We start from the raw sequence: 20405 nt of genomic DNA on the forward strand, positions 1-20405 counted from the left end.
ATGTTCAGTCATGATTTCGACGGCCATATCGTAGTATTCCATAGACCCAATGATTACTCTTCAAGGTCGCATTACTTTGACCGTTTTGGTCGATCAGGTCCAAACCATGATACGATGTTTTTTCCCCAGAGGTTACACTATGTTCCAAGATGACTGAACTTTCGTTGACACAGTTCGCATCGTCCAGGATGGCTTTGGCAACACGAGGACGGATTGTCACATCTCCCTTGCTCAACCACAGCCATTAGAACACAGTATTATTGTGAATTTGAGGTCCACTTTGGAGAGAATCGTGCGCGACCGCTATTCATCTCCATCGTCGTTATCTGAACTTACCACTATTTTGTAAGAAGAACGGTATAAGACTCCCTTGAGTACCATAGTGGACCTGTATTAACTCATTTCGAGACGATTGAAAGCTACTGGATATGCCAACGGGTTTCCTCTAACGTTTTTGACATGGTTATGTTCTGTGATTTGCATGTTTGCATATTTCGGTCAAGCCCTGTATACTGCTTTACGAATCCTCTCGCAGTCCTTGGAAGGTCATGAGATTGTTATTTGAAGAAGAAGTTTACCGTTAACTGTGTAGCTTCGTCATTGTCAAGCAAAAATACTGTTGTACGAGGGTTGTCTGAAAAGTAATGCCTCCACATTCGTACCTCTTCAACAGATGGCAGCATTGGTATGCGGCAAGTACTGGCTTGTTCTGTAGCCTCTTCACTACAGTGGGTAGCGTTAGCATTGAATAGTTGTGTTGTTACTGTGTAAAGTATGGAAACCTACGCAGAGGGTAAGTCAATGCGATTTAAGCAATGCGCTATCAATGAATTCTCGAAAGCAGAAGGTGTCGCCTCAAAGGAGATTCATCACAGAATGATAGCAGTTTATGGCGACTGTGTTAATGTGAGTACTGTGCGCCGTTGGGCAAGTAAGTTTAAGGATGTTGAGGCGGTAACATCTGACCTGAGTGACAGACAGAGATTTAGACGTCCCGCGACAACAACCACCGAGTTTCGCAACAAAATGTTGACAGATTGATTTAGGACAATGGCCGTATCACTCATAGAGAAACTGCTAGCACAATCGGCATTATGCTTCTGATGAAGACGTTGAGAGAACTGTGAGACTGTGGCTGCGGAAACAGAGTGTCGACTGCTTCTGTGACGGCTTCAGAAAACCTGTTCATCCTTGGCACAAATGTATCGAATTGGCTGGTGATTATGTGGGAAAGTGAATATGTGGGAAAGTGAATATTGGAAATTAAAGATCACATTCTAAGGCTATTTATTAGTTTTATTTATTAAAATATTTCCATCCAAATCTAGTTAACGAAGGAGGAGGCACTACGTTTCATTTAACTCTAGTACAAAGAATGGATAGCAAGTTCTGTATGCCAATAACTTGTAGCCATGGAAAGGAATCTGATAAATTTCTACAGAGTAGTTCAAATTCAAAGAAGCATGATGAAAAAGAAACTGGCATGGGCTACATTTACTACAGACATCATTCAACAATGACATTTACCTCTTATAGTCACGTGACAAAAATGAAATTATACATGTTGTCTAGTAGGGTGTTTCTCTACTTCTTAAAGAGAATAATCAAAAGCACCATATTGATGGAACCGAAAAAATCCTTTCAGGCGTTAGGAACTTCAAAACATTCGATCGAATCAGCCAGAGAACGGATTGGAAAACACAATTGCTAGAAAGAACATAAGAAGAAGACCCAACGATATGAATTGAAGAATAGAAGAAGATCACTGAAAAAAATGAGAAATTACGAAATCAATGCTAAAGCTCAAGAAAAATAAAATTTTGAATACTGTGCTCTATAGCAGGCTCATAATGAAAACATAGATTTCTTTAAATATGGATAGCTAACTGATACCCCTCTCTTTCAGTAACGATCCAAAACTATACTTTTCTCCCCCTAAATTATAATAACGTTGTGAGCTTGTAAACTTTTATGTGAAACTTGATTACCTTAAAGAGCTCGTTTGCTGTCTAACTTTTGCACCAGATATTGAGGGTATTCTGCAAGCTCACCGATATACTTTCAAAAACGATTCGGTCTTTACTCTTATTTTTTGAAATTTTTTAAAACCATAGTTTGAGTGTCTTGCATAAGTCAGGCGCATTGTTCATGGGGCACAACACACTAGAGTTAATTCAATAATTTTCATGTCCTGCTTCAAACAAGGGAATCGTCTAATCTGACATGTAAAAACAGACACTAAAATACTTTGTATGGGGAGGAATACACAGAAAGAAAGACCTTGTCAAACTTTCAGCTACTACGATGCAATCCTAGTACTTTTTTCAAATGTTGTGGAACGCCAAATTCGTAGCTCACCAAGCAGCTTGAGAAACGAACACTACCTACTGGATCTGTAGCGGAGTGCGCATGTGCAGTGTGACAGGCGCCAACCCATGGTCGACGGTGTAACGGTAAACAGATAACAAAACTAGGAGCGGTCGTAATTTGCAAAATTTATTTCAGTTTTCGTTGATTGTTTCTCTGACACTAATATTGCAGTTATTGCTCTCACTATTTATAACTCATTTAACATCCAAAATAATTAGCAATTGCTTTTGCAGTAGTGTGTCAACAATGAAGTTAAACTTAATTACTGTTCATTGTGCTCAACGCTTAAGGTTAAGCAGTGTCCAAATCAGGTTTCTCTTCGTAATATCTGATTACGTACTCAATAAATGGAAGGAATACTTACACGAAGTAATAAGTATGAGCGAAAACGAAACTCGGAAGTGTGAAAGAAAAACTACCCGAAAGATTTACTATACATGTTGGCCTCTACGTCGCTATAGCTTCTACCATTATCCAAAATACACCACTAAACTTGAGTGAATTTTCTTGATATATACATGAAGAGCTGCTAGTGAAAGTCAATGCAGCGTACCCATGGAGATCAACGAGGTCGGGCTCTCCAAATCGCAGTTGACATAAACACTGCGGATTTCAAGTTTTCCTCGATCTGTTCAAACAGATTCAAGAAATAATACACTGTAGGAAGTCACTAACCAACAGAGTTTACTTTAAGTAAAAGCGTAAAGCCATTAATTCGTAGGTGACGTGACGAAGAAGCTTGCTGTTACTCTCGTGTTTGGTGTCTCTAACACCTATCAGTCAGCTTTCATGAGAGAACTGTGAGCAAACCACACATTACCATTCCGAGGCGAAAAAAGACAGAAACTGTTGGGTACTCAAATAATACTACGACTCACTCGTATACAACGATGCCAGTGACGAAGTATGTGTGGATTATTATTTTCGTAGCTTTATTTCTGTCTTCAGGGACTTCATGGTATATTAAGACCATAAATAAAAAAGGCGCATTTAGTGGCAAAAATCTTATAATAGACCTATAAAAATCTGGAAGAATAAAAAAGAATAATTTTAATCATTTCATTCTAAACAGTTTCTAGTCAATTACTTCTGCTGGACTCTCGGCCTGGACAGAACTGTGTCTCTTTCAGGAGTACGACGGAAAGCTTGTTGATATAATACAGAACCCACTCAGCACAACCAAAGTGATTCTTGATAAACAATGTTGTGGACTGTGGGAAGCATTTTTAAAGAAAGTGTCAGACAATATAATTAGCGATACCTCAGTGTCATTTCGGACATTTGTGCGTTACTAATTTAAATCTCCACATTTTACGGATTGCTGTAAGTACGCCCGGTATACAGCACAGTAAGTAGAGCTACAGTGAGGACCACTTGTTATTTCACCACAACTGTTTCTAAGTAACACTGGTAATTACATTCCTCAGAGGTACCTGGTTTAAGGAAAATGTTTTTCGTCATTCAGATGATATTTCGTTTTACTATGATGACTGTCCAATATAGAGTAAACGGTTTCATTGTTACTGAAGTTTATATTAATCAAAAATAATCAGAATAACAGTGCTACAAGAACTGCTATAGAACATTGTATGTGCAACAAATATTTCATTGTAATAAACTGAAGTCATGATTGATGGAAGTCGTCTCTAATGTAACATTCGATGCCACCTCGAATTATTTTCCTCTGCTAGTCATCTTTGCAAGAATTACTATGTGACAGTTTAACTCTCGATACGAACTGCCTCTTATTCAAAATATTAATGAGAAGTGACATTTTTTCCTGTGGTTTAGTGCACCAAATTCCCTTTTGTCACTCAGGATATTTGAACTACGCGGCTCTACGCTCTCTTGTCACAATCGATTTTGCGGTAGGCCGGAAGGGCTGTACAAATCGCTGTCATTAGTGGTTCTTCATGCGCTAAGAAGGAGTAACTTCAACTATTTTTTCAAAAATACTTGTAGTGCGTCTTACTAGTGAAACTTTGCCAAAGCGTTCCTTTCGTAGTATTCTTCTTGCATTAAAAAATCTAGGGTGGTTTTCGATATGTCGGACTGGAACTTTCCTTTGTAAGCTGTAATGCGTTGGTTGCACGAGGATACAGAATGGGTTACGAAATGCTTCAGTTCATCACCATAACTTTGGCTTGCCGTGAGGAAAAGGCATATAGAAAGTTAACACTCTCGTAGTATCTACGTGCATTTACATTCTAACACTACTCACCTCAACAAACGACCAGAGGTTCGCTTCATCGACATACAAAACCGTCCTGAATAAGTGTAAGGCTTGATTTGAAAGCGTGGGCTTTGGAGAGTAGGGCGACCACCGACATGCGGGATACATACAGATGCTGGCGCGTTATTCAGCGCTTCTTGCGATGCCACGACGTGCTAATAGCCACCAAGTTTCGGGAAGTCATTTTGCAGTTGTTTCGAAACTTAGAGAGTTCGTGAATCGCTTTGTAAGCTACAAAGCTGCTCACTTTCTTTTCGGAATCTTTCCTGGCTTGTGCTCGGAGATAAATGTACCCACATATCTAAAACAAAGAGTGAAGACTGGTGTTGTTATTTATGTGTATTGTGTCCTAGAGCTTTGCTGTTTTATGTATCTCAATGTATTTGTTTCCTTGTGTAATAAGGCTCGTTGCATTCAATTTCTTCTAGGAATATGATATTCGGAGAATCTTGTGACCATCGAAAAGTGAACAAAGGCCTGCATTTGCATACTTTTAAAATTTCCGAAACGACAGGAGCATAAAGTCGTAAGCCTTTCTGTGACTGAGAACTTAATTCACGGTTGAAATGTATGGTCGATTGTGTGTTTTTTATATGATTATATGATGGAAAAGACATTATTCCAATAGCTGTTTTTGTTACTTTCTGGAAACTAAATACATCATATTAAATTCTTTATATTTGCGGCCATATCTTCTTGTTGCAACGACAGAACGACAATATAGTCAGTAAATGAAGAATGGTTTGACATTAGTGAGTTGCAGGTGATAAGATCTGTAATTAAGGTGAACAAATATTTATACGTTTTACACTACACCATCAAATTATAATGGAAGCCCTTCATACGCAAAGTATAAAGTACAAATTACTCTGCGAATCAATCTTGCTATGATTTTATATTTGGATCGTTATTTTCCTAAGTTTCTGTCTACAACAGGTAATTACAAATTTTAAATTACAACTACCGCTAATCACTAGATAACGCATAATGTGTAAAGTTTAAATTAAATCTCAGAAATCGAAATGCAGAAGCGTTGTTAGTAGCTAAAGAGCAATTTTGTATCCGCAACCCCTCTCCTCCTATTATCACCACGCCCCTGAAATTTTGGTTATGATGAGACTGACCTGCAGCAAAGTAGTAATGTTTACGTTCGCCCCCTATTGAACCTCATTTTGCCATACCTAACGCTGTTTTCGTTATAAGAACCATAACTGTGGCGTAAATTCAGAAAACGTCTATTAAATAAGTGTTTTGGTGCAGTTATTTACCTACAGGTATATCATAAATAAACTACGAAAAAGGTAAGGAGGGTCTGCTGCGTAACTTTCTGTAGATCGTTTTTCTCTGAAATGATTGTTATTCTTCGACAGCTTTCTGTAGAAAAGGGTGTACTAAAACACATGAAGATGAATCACAAACTAAATTTTACAGACCATGTTTTTTACATCTACATTTACATGGTTACGCTTTAATTCACATTTAGGGGCCTTACAGAGGGTTCACCTAACCACTTTCAAGCTATTTCTCTACGGTTTCACTCTCGAAAACCGTGCGGGAAAACTGAACACTCTGTGCGACCTCTGATCTCACTTACGTTATTAAGTTGACAATTCTACCCTATGTAGGTCGGTACTAACAAAATATTTCCGCACTCTGAGGACAGATTTGTTGATTGTGTAAGGGGTTCATTAGAGATTCATTACTATTCGCTAGCGCACTTCATGACAAGATCCTGCCTCAACGTTAGACGTCTTCGTTTTAATGATAGCTACCCCAACTTACGTAGCGTATCCGTGGGGATCTCTCCCTCATTTCGCGATAGCAAAAAAACAAGCTGCCCTTCTTTGAACTTTTCCGATGCCTATCTGATGCGGATCCCACACTGCACCTCAATACTCCAGAAGAGAATGTAGAATCGTTGTGTAGGCAGTCTTTTCAGTAGGCCTCAGTGTTCCGCTAATAAATCGTAGTCTTTGGTTTGCTTTACCCACACCGTTAACTACGTGACAGTTCCATCTTCGGTTATTAGTAACTGTAATCCGTGAGTTTTTAGTAGAATTTGCAGCCTTTAGATTTGTGAGATTCACATTGTTACCGAAATTTAGCAGATTGCTTTTGGTACCCACGTGGAGGACTTCACTCTTTTCAGTATTTAGAGTCAATTGCTACATTTTGCGCCATACAAATATCTTGTATTAGTCGTTTTCCATTTGTTCTGATCATTTTATGACTTTATTGGAGGTTAACTGACAGCATCATCTGCAAACAAATGTAAGAGTGCTACTCAGATGGTCTCCTAAATCGTTTATGTAGATCAGGACCAGCAACGGACGTATAAAAGTTCCTGGAGGAACGCCTGATATGACATGTGTTTTGCTCGAAAACTATTCTGATAGCAAATCACGAATCCAGTCGCACAACTGAGACGATAGTCCATAGGTACACAATATCATTAGAATTTGCTTGTGAAGTACGGTGTCAAAAGCCTTCTGGATATCGAAAAAAGTGGAATCAAATTGACATCCCCCATCAACAGCACTGATTTTTTCTGGAGAATTAAGACATACTTACGTTTCGAAAGAACGATATTTTCTGAGTCCGTGTTCGGTGTTTGTCAATAGATTCATAATGTTCGAACATAGTATATGTTCCAGAAGCGTACAACAATTCGGTGTTAGCGATGTGGGTCATGGAAGTGAAACATGGACGACAAATAGTTTAGACAAGAAGACAATATAAGCTTTCGAAATGTGGTGCAACAGAAGAATGGTCAAGATTAGATGGATAGATGGCTTAACTAATGAGGAGGTACTGAACAGAATTTGGGAGAAGAGGAATTTGTGGCGCAACTAGATTAGAAGAAGGGATCTGTTGGTAGGACATGTTCTGAGGCATCAATTTAGTAATGGAGGGCAGCGTGAAGGGTAAAGATCATAGAGGGAGACCAAGAGATGAATACACTAAGCAGATTCAGAAGGATGTTGGTTGCAGTAGGTTCTTGGAGACGAAGAAGCTTGCACAGGATAGGGTATCATAGAGATCTGCATCAAACAAGTCTTTGGACTGTAAACTACAGCAAACACGAAACAACAGCCATCAATACTATTTGTTTGAATTTAAACCACATCTCGACTACGCTTACATATTCATAATGGAAGGAGTGGAGACTGTCAACAGGCAGTGTATATAAAGTATTAGTACACTATATCCAGACGTAATATTGTTAATATACGCTGCAGCTATCCTTAACCACTTCCACGTATCACACCCCTTTCTTTTGACTTCCGAAAACACAAGAGGGTTTTGTTCTGCTTGCTTAACTCTGGTGGCGGTGTTGCCTCTGAATGGTTTTATATCCTATGGGGCGACAGATACGTTGCATGACGGACCTTCAACGAGTAGGTGTATTGCGGGGTGTTAACCCAAATAAAGAGTAGTCTCCGTGATTCAGAACGCGACGGTGCAAGGACCAACCGATTATACGCCTCGTATAGACCTTACGTGACGCTTTGTTCATCAAACTGCTACTGCCTCTACCACGTATTGATGTTATCCTTAGACGAAGTCTGTAGCCGTGAGCACCACATGTGTTGCTGCAAAAGTGCACCAGCGGGTAGGTTTTCTTTCAATGCTCAGGTAGAAATGACCTTTCTTCGTATAACATGTTTTTGATTTCAGCGCGCCGTACTTAATAAAGACACATACCAAGCGGTGCTGCAGCCTCGAAATAATGTTTTCCGGACGATTATTCTTACCTCAGATCGATGCATTATTTACCCTTTTCCTTCGTAAGGTATAGCACAACATTATGGAGGCACAATGAATTTTTCAAGTACCTTCAAAATTAAATGCTACGACTACGTAGTATCAGTGAAATTAAAGTAACTGTCCACGAAGCTATTCAGTACTTTTTGCACGAAAGGTACTTCTTCCAGTTCTTTCATTACACTTTTTCTCCGAGAAATACTATTTCCAAGAAGCTGATATACATCGGACCTCTAATCGAGCGTTTACTAATTCCACAAGAAACTGCCATCGCTACTTATAAAATGGATTTATTACTTACTGTACAAACATTCAACTGCGAGTGGTATATACCTTTAAAACTTGTGGGCCATGGAATGTATTTGGTAGCAGCGGTATTCATATCCCAAGGCCGTCATCAAGGTTGGGATTTCGTGATTTTTATTAATCATTTCAGACTATGGGGTCACTGATAATTTAAAGGAACGTCTGATTCATAACATCCATAACGTCTCATGCCATCTCACAATTAGTTCACATTCCGTTAACTTCAATGTCGACGGGGCTTTAGACTGCCTACTCCATCTTACAGGCCTGCTAGTTAACTCTCAAAATGGAACAATGTTAACGTACTGCTCATAAATAAGTAGAAACATACACTTCAGTATCATTTAACTATCGTGAATAATTTCCTGGAAATAACAATAACATTAAAATGACCCGCGGTACGTAACTACTTGTAGGAAAAACGTGCTGAATTCTTTGGAAGAACTCTATAGAAAGACCACGAAACAAGAGGCTCACAAAGCACTCGTCTGACAGTTTCTGGAGTACCGCTATTGTCTGTTTGTGTTACACCATTAACAAGGAGGATCAATAGAATTCCAAATAATAAAAGGGTGTACAGTCACTGGTTCGTTCTGAAAGGGAGAAAACGTTTTGGAGATACAAATAAAATTTCAGTGGCATAAGGTACAAGACATATGACAAATTTCACGGAGAATAACTGTTAATATTCATACTTCCAAGAAGGATCAGGTCATTTTATGCCTCTCAAAAACATATCTCTAAATGACGAAATCGGAAAAATTTGGGACTCATTCATTCACAAATAAAAAGGAAAATGTCAAAAATACCCTCCACCACATATCAAAGATGACTTACAGAGTGTAAACTTCCGACATATGAAGTCCATCTCATTCTGCCAAAGAGGGCGGAGGAGAGGACAGAGGTTCAGGACAGTCTCCTGTCGTTGGGGTGGGAAACTGCTCCTAAAGGCTGGAAAATTAGCAGTGATCCAAGGCATGAGGATGCATCGGGTAATGGAAACCCCTGTACCAAAGACACATAACTTGTGTACACAGAACATGTGGCCTGTAATTGAAAAAGTTTCGTAATGATCTCTCGATTGGCAAAAGAATATGGGATAGTCCCCCATTCGGACTCCGGGAGGGTCGGCCAAAGGGGAGGTGAACATGAGAAAAATGTGGTAGGAAACCTAAAACATGATAAAAGGGAAATGCAGAGGTGAAGTCTAGGCATAGTGGGGATCAGTGAAGTGAAATGGAGAGATGACAACGATTTCTGTTCAGATGAGTATAGGATAATATCAAGAGCAGTGGAATATAATGTAACGGAGTAGAATTCGTTATGAACAGAGAGGCAGATCAAAGACTGTGTTACAGTGAATAGTCCAGTGATAGGGTTGTTCTTATCAGAATCGACAGCAAACCAACACCGACAACCATAGTCCAGGTATACATGCCAACATCGCAAGCTGAAGATGAAGAGAAAAAGAATATATATGAGAATATTGAAAGGGTAATACAGCACATAAAGGATGATGAAAATCTAATAGTCCCGAATGACTGGAATGTAGTTGCAGGAGGAGGAGCACAAGAAAACGTTACAGGAGAATATGGACTTGGAAGCACTGGATAGTAAGGCGTACCCAGGACCAGATACAGACTCTGAACACAATGTAGTAGTGCTGAAGAGCAGGTTGAAGTTCAAGAGATTAGTCAGGATGAAAGAGTACTCAAAGACGTGTGATACAAATGTGCTAATGAATGACGAGACATGTTTTAAGATCTCTAAGGCTACAGATTCAGCAATAAGAAATAGCGCCGTAGGCGGTACAGATAAAGACGAATAGACATCTAAAAAATAGCAATTACTGAAATTGAAAAGAAAAGCATAGTTACAAAAAAGGTAACTGCGTAGAAACCATAGGTAACTTTAGTTGATCGATGAAAGAAGGAAGTACAGAAATATTAAGTGAAATTCAGAAATAAAGAAATAAAAGTCGCTGAATTTCCGTTATATAATCTGTCTGAGTATTTTTCTGTTTCATCCGTCCCCTCCCCCCCCCCCCCCCCATCCTACATATCGTTTTGTTTCATTTCCGACGAATTCCAGTTTCTCATGTCAGTTAATTTTTTTGTCGCCGTTAAGGTATTTCTTCTAACTCTACGTATTTTAATACCTACATCACCTGTGAAGCTGATAAGCTTGTATGCTTGTACTGCTGTGGTCGCTCTTAAATAAGTAATTCATTCTATACTGCGTTCGCAGCAGTTCCTCCATTTCTGTTTTCTTGTTCAGTACTAGAGCTACTCCTGCATCCGTTCTGTTTTGTGATGCTAATCCTACATTTACCTGAACACTATTTGTTTACAGGGATGGACAAAGATATGGAAACATAACAAGAAATGCAAGCTTGAACATAAATGCAGATCCTAGTCATACCTGCAAGTGGCACTGTTGTTTCTGACCACAAACGGTACCTCTGCAATGTTCCCCTTACGTTGCAAGTTTAAGTTGTAGTTGGGAAAGTGCTTTGTCCAGTAATGGGTGCATTATGTAGAAGCTACGTGAATTAGAACGTGAGCAAATAGTTACTGTCCGTACGGTTCGCACTTCGGTTACCAAGATAGCCGACCTTGTTGTTGTTTCAAGGGGCAGCGTATCGAAATTAGGAAAACAGCAGATAATGAAAGGGGAAAAACATCCTTTGCTGGGTCACAAAGCTGAACAAAGGAGTTTAGACTGATCGTGACAACGGTCAGTAAATAGAATTGGTACAAAAATAAGAGAATGACAGTCGCTGCAGAACTAAATGTCGCACTCACGAAACCTGACGGTAACAAAATAGCACAGAGGGAGGTCCATAAGCAGAGAACTGTAAGGCGAGCTGTAATTCCAAAACAACTCATCAGTGATACAGCTGCCCGTAACTGGAAAACGTGGTGCCAGGACGATAGAATCTGAACTATGGAGGAATGTAATATAGTAATTTGGTCGTCTGAATCATGTTCCATACTGTTTACAACTTTTGGTTAAGTTTACGTGCCAAGAGTGTACTGTGGTGGGGGATTGCTTGCGATTTGTACAATCATATCGAGCTTCTGCATGTGCCCCAAGGCTACTCTGCAGCTTCGCATTACTGCCAAGGACTTCGTGACTGTTGGGGCTGATTAGATCCATCCCATGGTACAATATTACTTCCGCAATGATGATGCTGTGCTCCAAACCCACTGTATCCCTGTTCCCACAGCTCGCATCACCCACGTCTGGTTTAGTGAACGATAAGGGGGATTGTCTCAATTCCCTTGGCCATTATAGTCAGCAGATTTCAATATTATTGAGCCTTAGTGGTTTACTTTTGAGAGAATAGTGCATGATCAATATACACGTCCATCATCGATATCGCAGTTTCCTACCATTTTGGTGGAACAATGGTATATAGCATTCCGTTGAAACTTCCTGGCAGATTAAAACTGTGTGGCGAACCGAAACTCGAACCGAAACCTTTGCCCGTCACGGGCAAGTGCTCTACTAACTGACTTACTCAACCACGACTCACGCCCTGTTGAAAACCTTACATGGCTTGTATTTATCTTATCCGAGACGACTGTAAATTTTTCAGCATATCACAACATTTGCACTGGGGTAATACGATTTTGTTGCTGTCTTAAAGACCAGGTACTACGAACGCCAGAGTTATGTTGCCTGCAAAATGACCACTGTAAATGTAAGAGTAAATAGCAACATGAATATCCTAACCGTTATGAACAATACATATCCTGCAGTTGGGCTGTAGGAACATACACCTTACAGCTGACAGTGCACATTTTATATGGCTAGGCAGCGACACCATATATAATGACTCGACTGGAAGCTGTGTATGCAACAAAATAACTTGCGATGGAAAAGAGAATAACTACATGCCATTTAAGGAGTCGCATGAAGCTCTTGGGAGCTGTAGAATACAATGGAGCATACTGAAGAAGTAACTACCGTGGGCTACAATAATTACAGACAAAAATGAAATCAGCAATGTTTTCTAGTCGAGTCTTTTTCTGTCCTAAATAGAACTGATGGACAGAAGTTCAAAAACCTGTTGAAGAAGTGGTAATCTCACACAATTTAACGAAACGTGGACTCTCAAATAAAAGAGTGATGGAAAACACACTCGCTAGACAACATGAGAAGAAGACTCGCAAGATATGGAATTAAAGAAAGAGTGAAGATCTCCAAATAAGAACGCGATAATACGAGTGCAGTGTTTAAAATGGTTCAAATGGCTCTGAGCACTATGGGGCTTATCATCTGAGGTCATCAGTACCCTACAACTTTCAACTACTTAAACCTAATTAACCTAAGGACAACACACACATCTATGCCCGAGGCAGGATTCGAACCTGAGTCCGTAGCACTCGTGAGGTTCCGGACTGAAGCGCCTAGAACCGCTCGGCAATCAGGCCAGCGCAGTGTTAAAAGCTCACGGAAAACCGAAGTTGAAATAACATGCTCCATAGCAGGCTGAATCTGAAAACATAATTTTGAATAAATGAAGATTATTGAACGATACTAATCTCAGTTATAAGCCAAAAATAGTTTTATCTTCCACTAATAAAATACAATCAAGGGTGAAAATTGCGTATAAGGTCATCCGCCCCTTGTATGAAGTGTGATTGCCTTAAACAGCTACGATTAATTTTCAGTATTAACTCTCTTCTATTCTCTAATTGTTGCTTCAAATCTTTACGGTGTTTAGCCACCACATCGACAAATTTTCAGAAACGATTCAGTCATTTCTCTCTCTTTTGAAAATTATTTTTAACCAGTGAGCTAGATGAATAAGTCAGGCACATTACCGTGGTACACAATGCACTCTAGCCGTTTCGATAACTGATGTTGTCTAATCATGCAATGCTTGTGACCAGTTGCAGGTTGCATGAGAATGCAGAATGGACTACAAACAACTTCACCTCATCACATCGCAGTGGGTCACTGTGGGAGGAAGAAAAATGTAACAGTGTTGCGGTATCAACGTGCTTCTGCATTCTAACACTACTCATCCCACGGCATGCACAAAATCGTCCGCAACGAGTGTAACGCTTTATTTCGTAAGATTAACTTTCAAGAATGGGGTGACAGAGGGAAATTTCGCAACGGACTTTCAACAGATACGCGTGCTGTGGTGTATTATACTAAATATAGAGGATTTAACGTCGATGTTTTAGAAAACCATAGCGAAATGACCAATTGATTTTACGCCTCATGTGAACCTTGTGAGGTGCTTTCTTCAAGAAACCGTTGCCTTTCATATACTGATATTCGCACATGACACCGATGAGACCCGGAAATGAAAGGACCGCATATGCCGCTATTAAATCTCACGGGTATAGGTTTTTCTGAACATTGGTAGAAATGACCGGTATTCCTGCCAGGAAGTATAAATCTGTTTTCAGTTTCAGCGCACCGCACATAAGAAGGGCACAAACCAAGCGGTACTGCAACCTCTGAATAATGATTCCCGTACGACGTTTCTCCACGATACTTTTACACTTCACAGTCTAGAATGAAAAGTTTCTAAAATTTCGGAAGCAGACTGAATTCTTCAAACGTCTTGAAAATTAACTGTTGCTTCCACGCAGCTTCAGTGAAGTTACAGCAGCTATAGAAGAAAATAGAGACTGGACCCATTATAGAGAGTCGGTGATTTTCAACTATTTCCAGTTCAGATTGTTGGGGAGCGGAGTTATGATACGAAGGACCATCGAACGCAATACCTGTATTACAAGGTTTATGAAAAACAAGCTTTCTGTAGATGCATAATTTTTCCATGACCGGTTTCAATCTCAGATCATTGCTATGTTGTTACTATGCATTCAATACTACGGATGCTCTTGCTCACCTCTAGTTAGAGAAAATAATACATTATCCTTACTACCTCATGCCGCGTTGAGACAGTGGTTAGCGTACACACACCATGTTCGAATTGAATGCTGCGAATTATCCTCCAACCACACACCAAGTTACAGCTTTGGACACAGTGAATATATTTCACTCCATTTACTGCGTTGTACGAATAGAAAACTGCGAACTATTTTCACCACCACGATTGACATTGGACGGCAATTGTAGCACGAGCACACTATACTACGTACATCATCATACACGTACTTCGTTTCTGTCCTTTCTATTTATTGTTTACCAAACAAATATTCAACTGCGGGTGGCAAATGAGCGATGAGACGTACATGACAGCAGCCCTATTCAGGTCTCCATCTCGTCGTACTATCTGGGTTTTTTTGACTTTCATTAATTTCTGACTTCTGTTTGACTGCAAATGTAAATAAATGCCTGCTTCTTTTTACATGCCCTGTATATTCCCATCTAAGTTTAGATTCAGTCAACTTATTATTTGTAGTTAAACTCTGCCCACTCTTTCGATTTTTGAAAAAAGAAAGCTATCGGTGGGTCTACAGTTACACTCAGCAACTCATTTTTTTAGTGTCTGGTGGAGGGTAGCTCTAGTAGCACTAACATTTTCCTTTTCGTATGCGATGGTGAGTAAGAAGAACGAATCTCAATAAATATTGTTTGAATTTCAGCTTCTCAGATTTTTCCGTCATTTTAAATTAACATGATGTATATAGGATGTGGTAATACGCGGCCTGGTTGGTCTTGGGACGCCCTATACCGCGATTTTATTAGTTACTCCATCCGTGAAAAGAAACCTATCGCTTGGAGCGTTTGTCATTGAACTCTTATTAGTGTCTCCATAAAGTTTTCATACTTAAAAAGAGAACCATACAAAACGGGTCTTCTTTATTTGGGTTTCTATCACCTCTCACTGTTGAGTATTAAAATTATTTCAATAAAACAGTTTTGATAGCATGTATTATGTATAAATTTCGTTTGATGATCAGTTTCGGTCTTTATTATGGCTATCATCAAACCACATTTTTACTCCTGGGATACGCAGTGTTGCATACTGAGGTTTAGAAACCTAACGAGTCTCTTAAAACTTTAATGGGGAGGTTATCAGAAAAAGCTATTCTATAGTATAGTATTGAGATGAAAGTGAAACACTGGAGAGATTCTACAGAGATTCAACTTCTGTCTTCGTGTAGTACATAATGCAACATACTCTCCACTTTGTATGAACGCTACCCAAACTTTTTGTGGGAGTGATACTTGCATCCTTTTCGAAGTCATTGTAGCGTGCTTACCAGAACGAGATTATCCTGTTTCTCATGGATAATGTTGAGTCAAATAGATCACGACGTTTCTGCACTTTATACTCACGCCCGACACCATCGAACACCCAGTAACACAAATGATCAAAAACACGAGGTGGAACAATAAAGTAATGAGACTGATGTCAAAAAGATGTTGCTAACCGTTTTACTCAAGTTCAGTGTTGTCTACTTCAAAGTAATTGCTTCTGATTGCACACTCTTTATACAGCGCTTCTGCCATCGATGGTGACATTTCTGGAACTCATCTTTTGTCATAGCCTCCAAAACCATCGTCAAAGCTTTTTGGACATCTTGTGCTGTTTGAAAATGGTGGGCCTTTACAGCCGTTTTCCCTCTTGGAAACTGAAAAAAGTCGCACGGAGCGATACCTGATGAATTATGTGCCTGTGGTAGTAGTGAAATTTGTTTTGAGGTTAAAAATTGTTGTACTGACAGAGCAGTATAGGATGGCGCTTTATCGTGATGCAGAATCCAATTATTAGCAATTTTGGCACAGACACGAAGAACTCTTTCACGAAGTCTCTCTAAAATTTCTTTGTAGTACTTGATTAACTGTTTGTCCAGGAGGCACCCTCTCTTTACAAATAATTCCCTTGGAATCAGTGTTGTGGTTGGCAGGAGAGCCAACACAGGGTTACTACGGGAGGCCGAAATGCACGCGTTTAAGTTCACGCAGGCTGGCGTGAGGTCTGGAACATGACAAGGGAATTAGGATTGAGAAAAACGGACGTAGCTGGTGGAATACTTAATGTTAATCCATTAAAGATGAACGTCGTTCTTGACGATACATGGTTTACAATATCAATAGTACTGGTAATGGCGCCTTGCTAGGTCGTAGCAAATAACGTTGCTGAAGGCTTTGCTAACTATCGTCTCGGCAAATGAGAGCGTAATTTGCCAGTGAACCATCGCTAGCAAAGTCGGCTGTACAACTGGGGCGAGTGCTAGGAAGTCTCTCTAGACCTGCCGTGTGGCGGCCCTCGGTCTGCAATCACTGATAGTGGCGACACTCGGGTCCGACGTATACTAACGGACCGAGGCTGATTTAAAGGCTACCACCTAGCAAGTGTCGTGTCTGGCGGTGACACCACACAAACAAGCATACAAGCATGCATTTCACTTTTGACTTTGACATGCGAGCTTTTTTTGATCTGGGTGATCCCTTTGAGCACCATTCGAACTTTGAAGTTTTGTCTATGGGTCCTACAGAAAAAAAAAAAAAACTTTCAACACGAAAGATAGCCGGCTCAAAAATTCTATATTGATATCTGTTTGCTCTAACAGATCGGCTGTCACATTTTTCCACGTATCTCGCTGTTGTGGCGTGAGATTTTTTGGGACCATTTTTGCACAAATCATTCATATCAGTATTTTCAGTTATTATTAAACGAACGGTTACTCGATTTATGTTCAGTTCTTCTGCAATCATTTTCACGGATAATCTTCATTCAGATCATATGAGTTCACAGACCCTGGCGAAGTTGACATCCGTCCGTGAGGTAGATGTTCTTCCACTGCGGTCTTTATCTTCAAAATTCTTTCTGCCTTTACTAAACGTTTTATGCCTACGAAAAACTTGAGCTCTTGACATAACCTCGTCTCCAAAAGCCTTCTGTAGCATACCGTAAGCTGTCGTCGCGTTTTCACCTAATTTAACATAAAAAAGGAAGAGCATACTATGGCGCAATAGTAGGTGGTTACATATCCGTGACGAGAGACACAAAAACGTGTTAATTTATTACAGCACAACTCACTGCTAAGCAGTTGCATCAATGTGCCGCTAGGACTAGAAGCAGCTTATAGACGAGGGTCACAGATATTGTGCCTACGCAAGCCTGCAGTGTTGCCACTTCTTGCAAAGAAAATCAGTCTCGTTACTTTATTGTTGCACTTCGTACTACGTTGTTACTCTGGCGACGATTTGCTTCAGAAACATGAGGAAGAGCACTAGGTTTCATCAGAAAATCACGTGACTATCGATGAGTTTAAGGTATAGTTTCAAAATCTGGTCCTACAAGGGACATATCAGGCACGACCGACGACTTGTCAACCTGTACCTATGGTCTCACTATATTCAGTGTGGGAGATCAAGTGGTCAGTGCACCTCCTGGGTGCCTTCGCTTTGCAATAGTCCGCCCTCTTAGCTGAGCTCGTCTGAGTGCCTTGCCACAGACACGGCTTCACTTCTCGGCCATGTCAGTTATTTTTTGTGCTTGGGGACTGGACGATGTGTTGTCCTCGTCATCATTGACACGCAAGAGGCCCATTGTGGCGTCAACTGAAAAGAGTTGCAAGCCGGCGGCCGAACTCCTCGTGGTGATCATCAATGGCTTATAATCATTTCATTTGCCTTGTAACCACTACTCTTCGGTGAAGTGGCTCCTCAGTTGTCGTCACGTGGCCGAGTGCACTCCGTTCCAGTCCTCCTACCAAACAAAAATCCTGTGCAGTACCGGGTATCTAGCTGGGGTTTCCTGCATAGTAGCCAGCTGGACTGACACTCACTTGCGGAGGCGGATAGACTAGCGGTAGACGAATATGCTACGTTTTATTACAGTACCTGGAATGCGCCTCTTATTGTCACGTCTTTCTTTTTTTATGGGTTACAATACGTAGATGGGAGTAAAACACTGAATCCTTGAAAGGCCTCACTACTTAACACAGAATCAGGAATTTTTGTTTCGCCGTTACTAAATCACTGTTCACTGTGGCAAATAACAATGAGCCCTTCTTCCAATTACTAAAATATTACACTTCTGTAAGATATATTCTAAATAAAAATTAAAAAAGGCATCATATTTCCTGGTTCGATCTCACACGAATGCCACATCATTAATAAATTCGATGCTGCTATTACTTCCTCTAACCATTAAGAAGAATTCGCGAAATACGTTCTTGTTCTGGTAGTATCTGCTTTTGCGTAGTGCAGCAGTTCGACTCGGCATCGACTTTTTGTAAGTCCTGTGTAGAAATACTGGGCCATGCTGCCTTGATATCCGTACATAACTGCGGAAGTTTTGCCGCCGCTGGATTTTGTACACGAACTGACGTCCCGATAATGTACCATAAATGTTAGAGAGGACGGATGTAGGAGAGTTATCTGGGTGGCCAACCTAACGCTCGGACTGTCGAAAATGTTCTTCAAACCAGTTGCGAACGCTTGTAGCTAGGTGACATGGCGTATTGTCTTCCGTAAAAATTCCATCTATTTTTAGGAGCATGTGGTCCATGAATAGCTGCAAGTGGTTTCCGAGTTGCCGAACATAACTTTTTGCAGTTAATCATCGGTTCAATTGGTCCAGAGGATGCAGTCCAATCAAGGCGAACACAGCCCACACCATTACGGGTTCGCCAACAGCTTGTGCAACGCCGTGTTCATTTTTTTAGGTACATGGTTTCGAGAGGTCTGCGCCACACTCGAACCCTACCATCAGCTCCTACCAACAGATATCTGGACTCATTTGACCAGGACACAGTTTTTCTGTTGTCTAGGGTCTAACCGATTGGCCACGAGCCCAGGAGAGGCACTGCAGTCTGTCCCGCACTGACAGAAAAAGCAGTCGCGTGGGTCGTCTGCTGCGACAGCCCTTTAACGCCATATTTAGCCGCACTGTGCAAAGGAATATTTTCATCGTACGTCTCACATTGATTACTGAGGTTATTTCACTCAGTGTTGCTTGAATGTTAGCGCTGAAAGATTTAGGCAAACGCCGCTGCTCTCAGTCATTAAATGTAGTGCGTTCGCTTCTACGTTATCCGTGATGAAAGGTACTGCCTGAAATATGGTGTTCTCGGCACACTCTTGATACTGTGGATTTCGGAATATAGAATTCCTTACCGATATCCGAAATGAAATTTCCTATGGATCTAGCTACAGCTGCTATTCCGCATTGAAGGCCAGTTAATTCACGTCGCGCGCTGACATCTATGCACTTACATGACGCTATCCCATGATTCCCGCCTTCTCGAAGTATACCATTTCAAGTGCTTATTACTTTTCACCTTGATTCATGGCACCCTGTGATAGACATTCGTCCGTCCATCTTTTTCTGGCAGTATCTTGTGCTGCGTGTGTATCATTCTGCATCATATTGTAATTATGTAATAGGCGTATTTAAACTGTTTTAGCATGTAATTATCTGAACTGTTTCTTATTTCAATTGTTTTGTTAATTAAATTGCATTGTGTATTATTGAGAAAGAGCGGGAAATCGCGCATAGATACATTTTGAGAAAGAGCGGGAAACAGCGCGCAGTAATACATCTGTAATGGTAGCAGGGATTGTCTGCACCAAAAACCATTGTTGGCGGCGAGACCGCACTTTTGTAGCATTGAGCGTTGGAAGCGAGCAGTTGCGAGTAAGATGTGAGACGAGGCAGTCGTAGCTAGCGAGACATGAGAGGAGGTCGCTGTAAGCGAGGTATGAATTAACACTTTGAAAGAAGCGGTGTGCTCGCCAGCCACTCGCTATATGTAGCGCAATGCTAGTTTTTAAGAATTTTTGT

The sequence above is a fragment of the Schistocerca gregaria genome, chromosome 8 (genome assembly GCF_023897955.1).
Source record: "Schistocerca gregaria isolate iqSchGreg1 chromosome 8, iqSchGreg1.2, whole genome shotgun sequence".
Taxonomy (NCBI): Eukaryota; Metazoa; Arthropoda; class Insecta; order Orthoptera; family Acrididae; genus Schistocerca; species Schistocerca gregaria.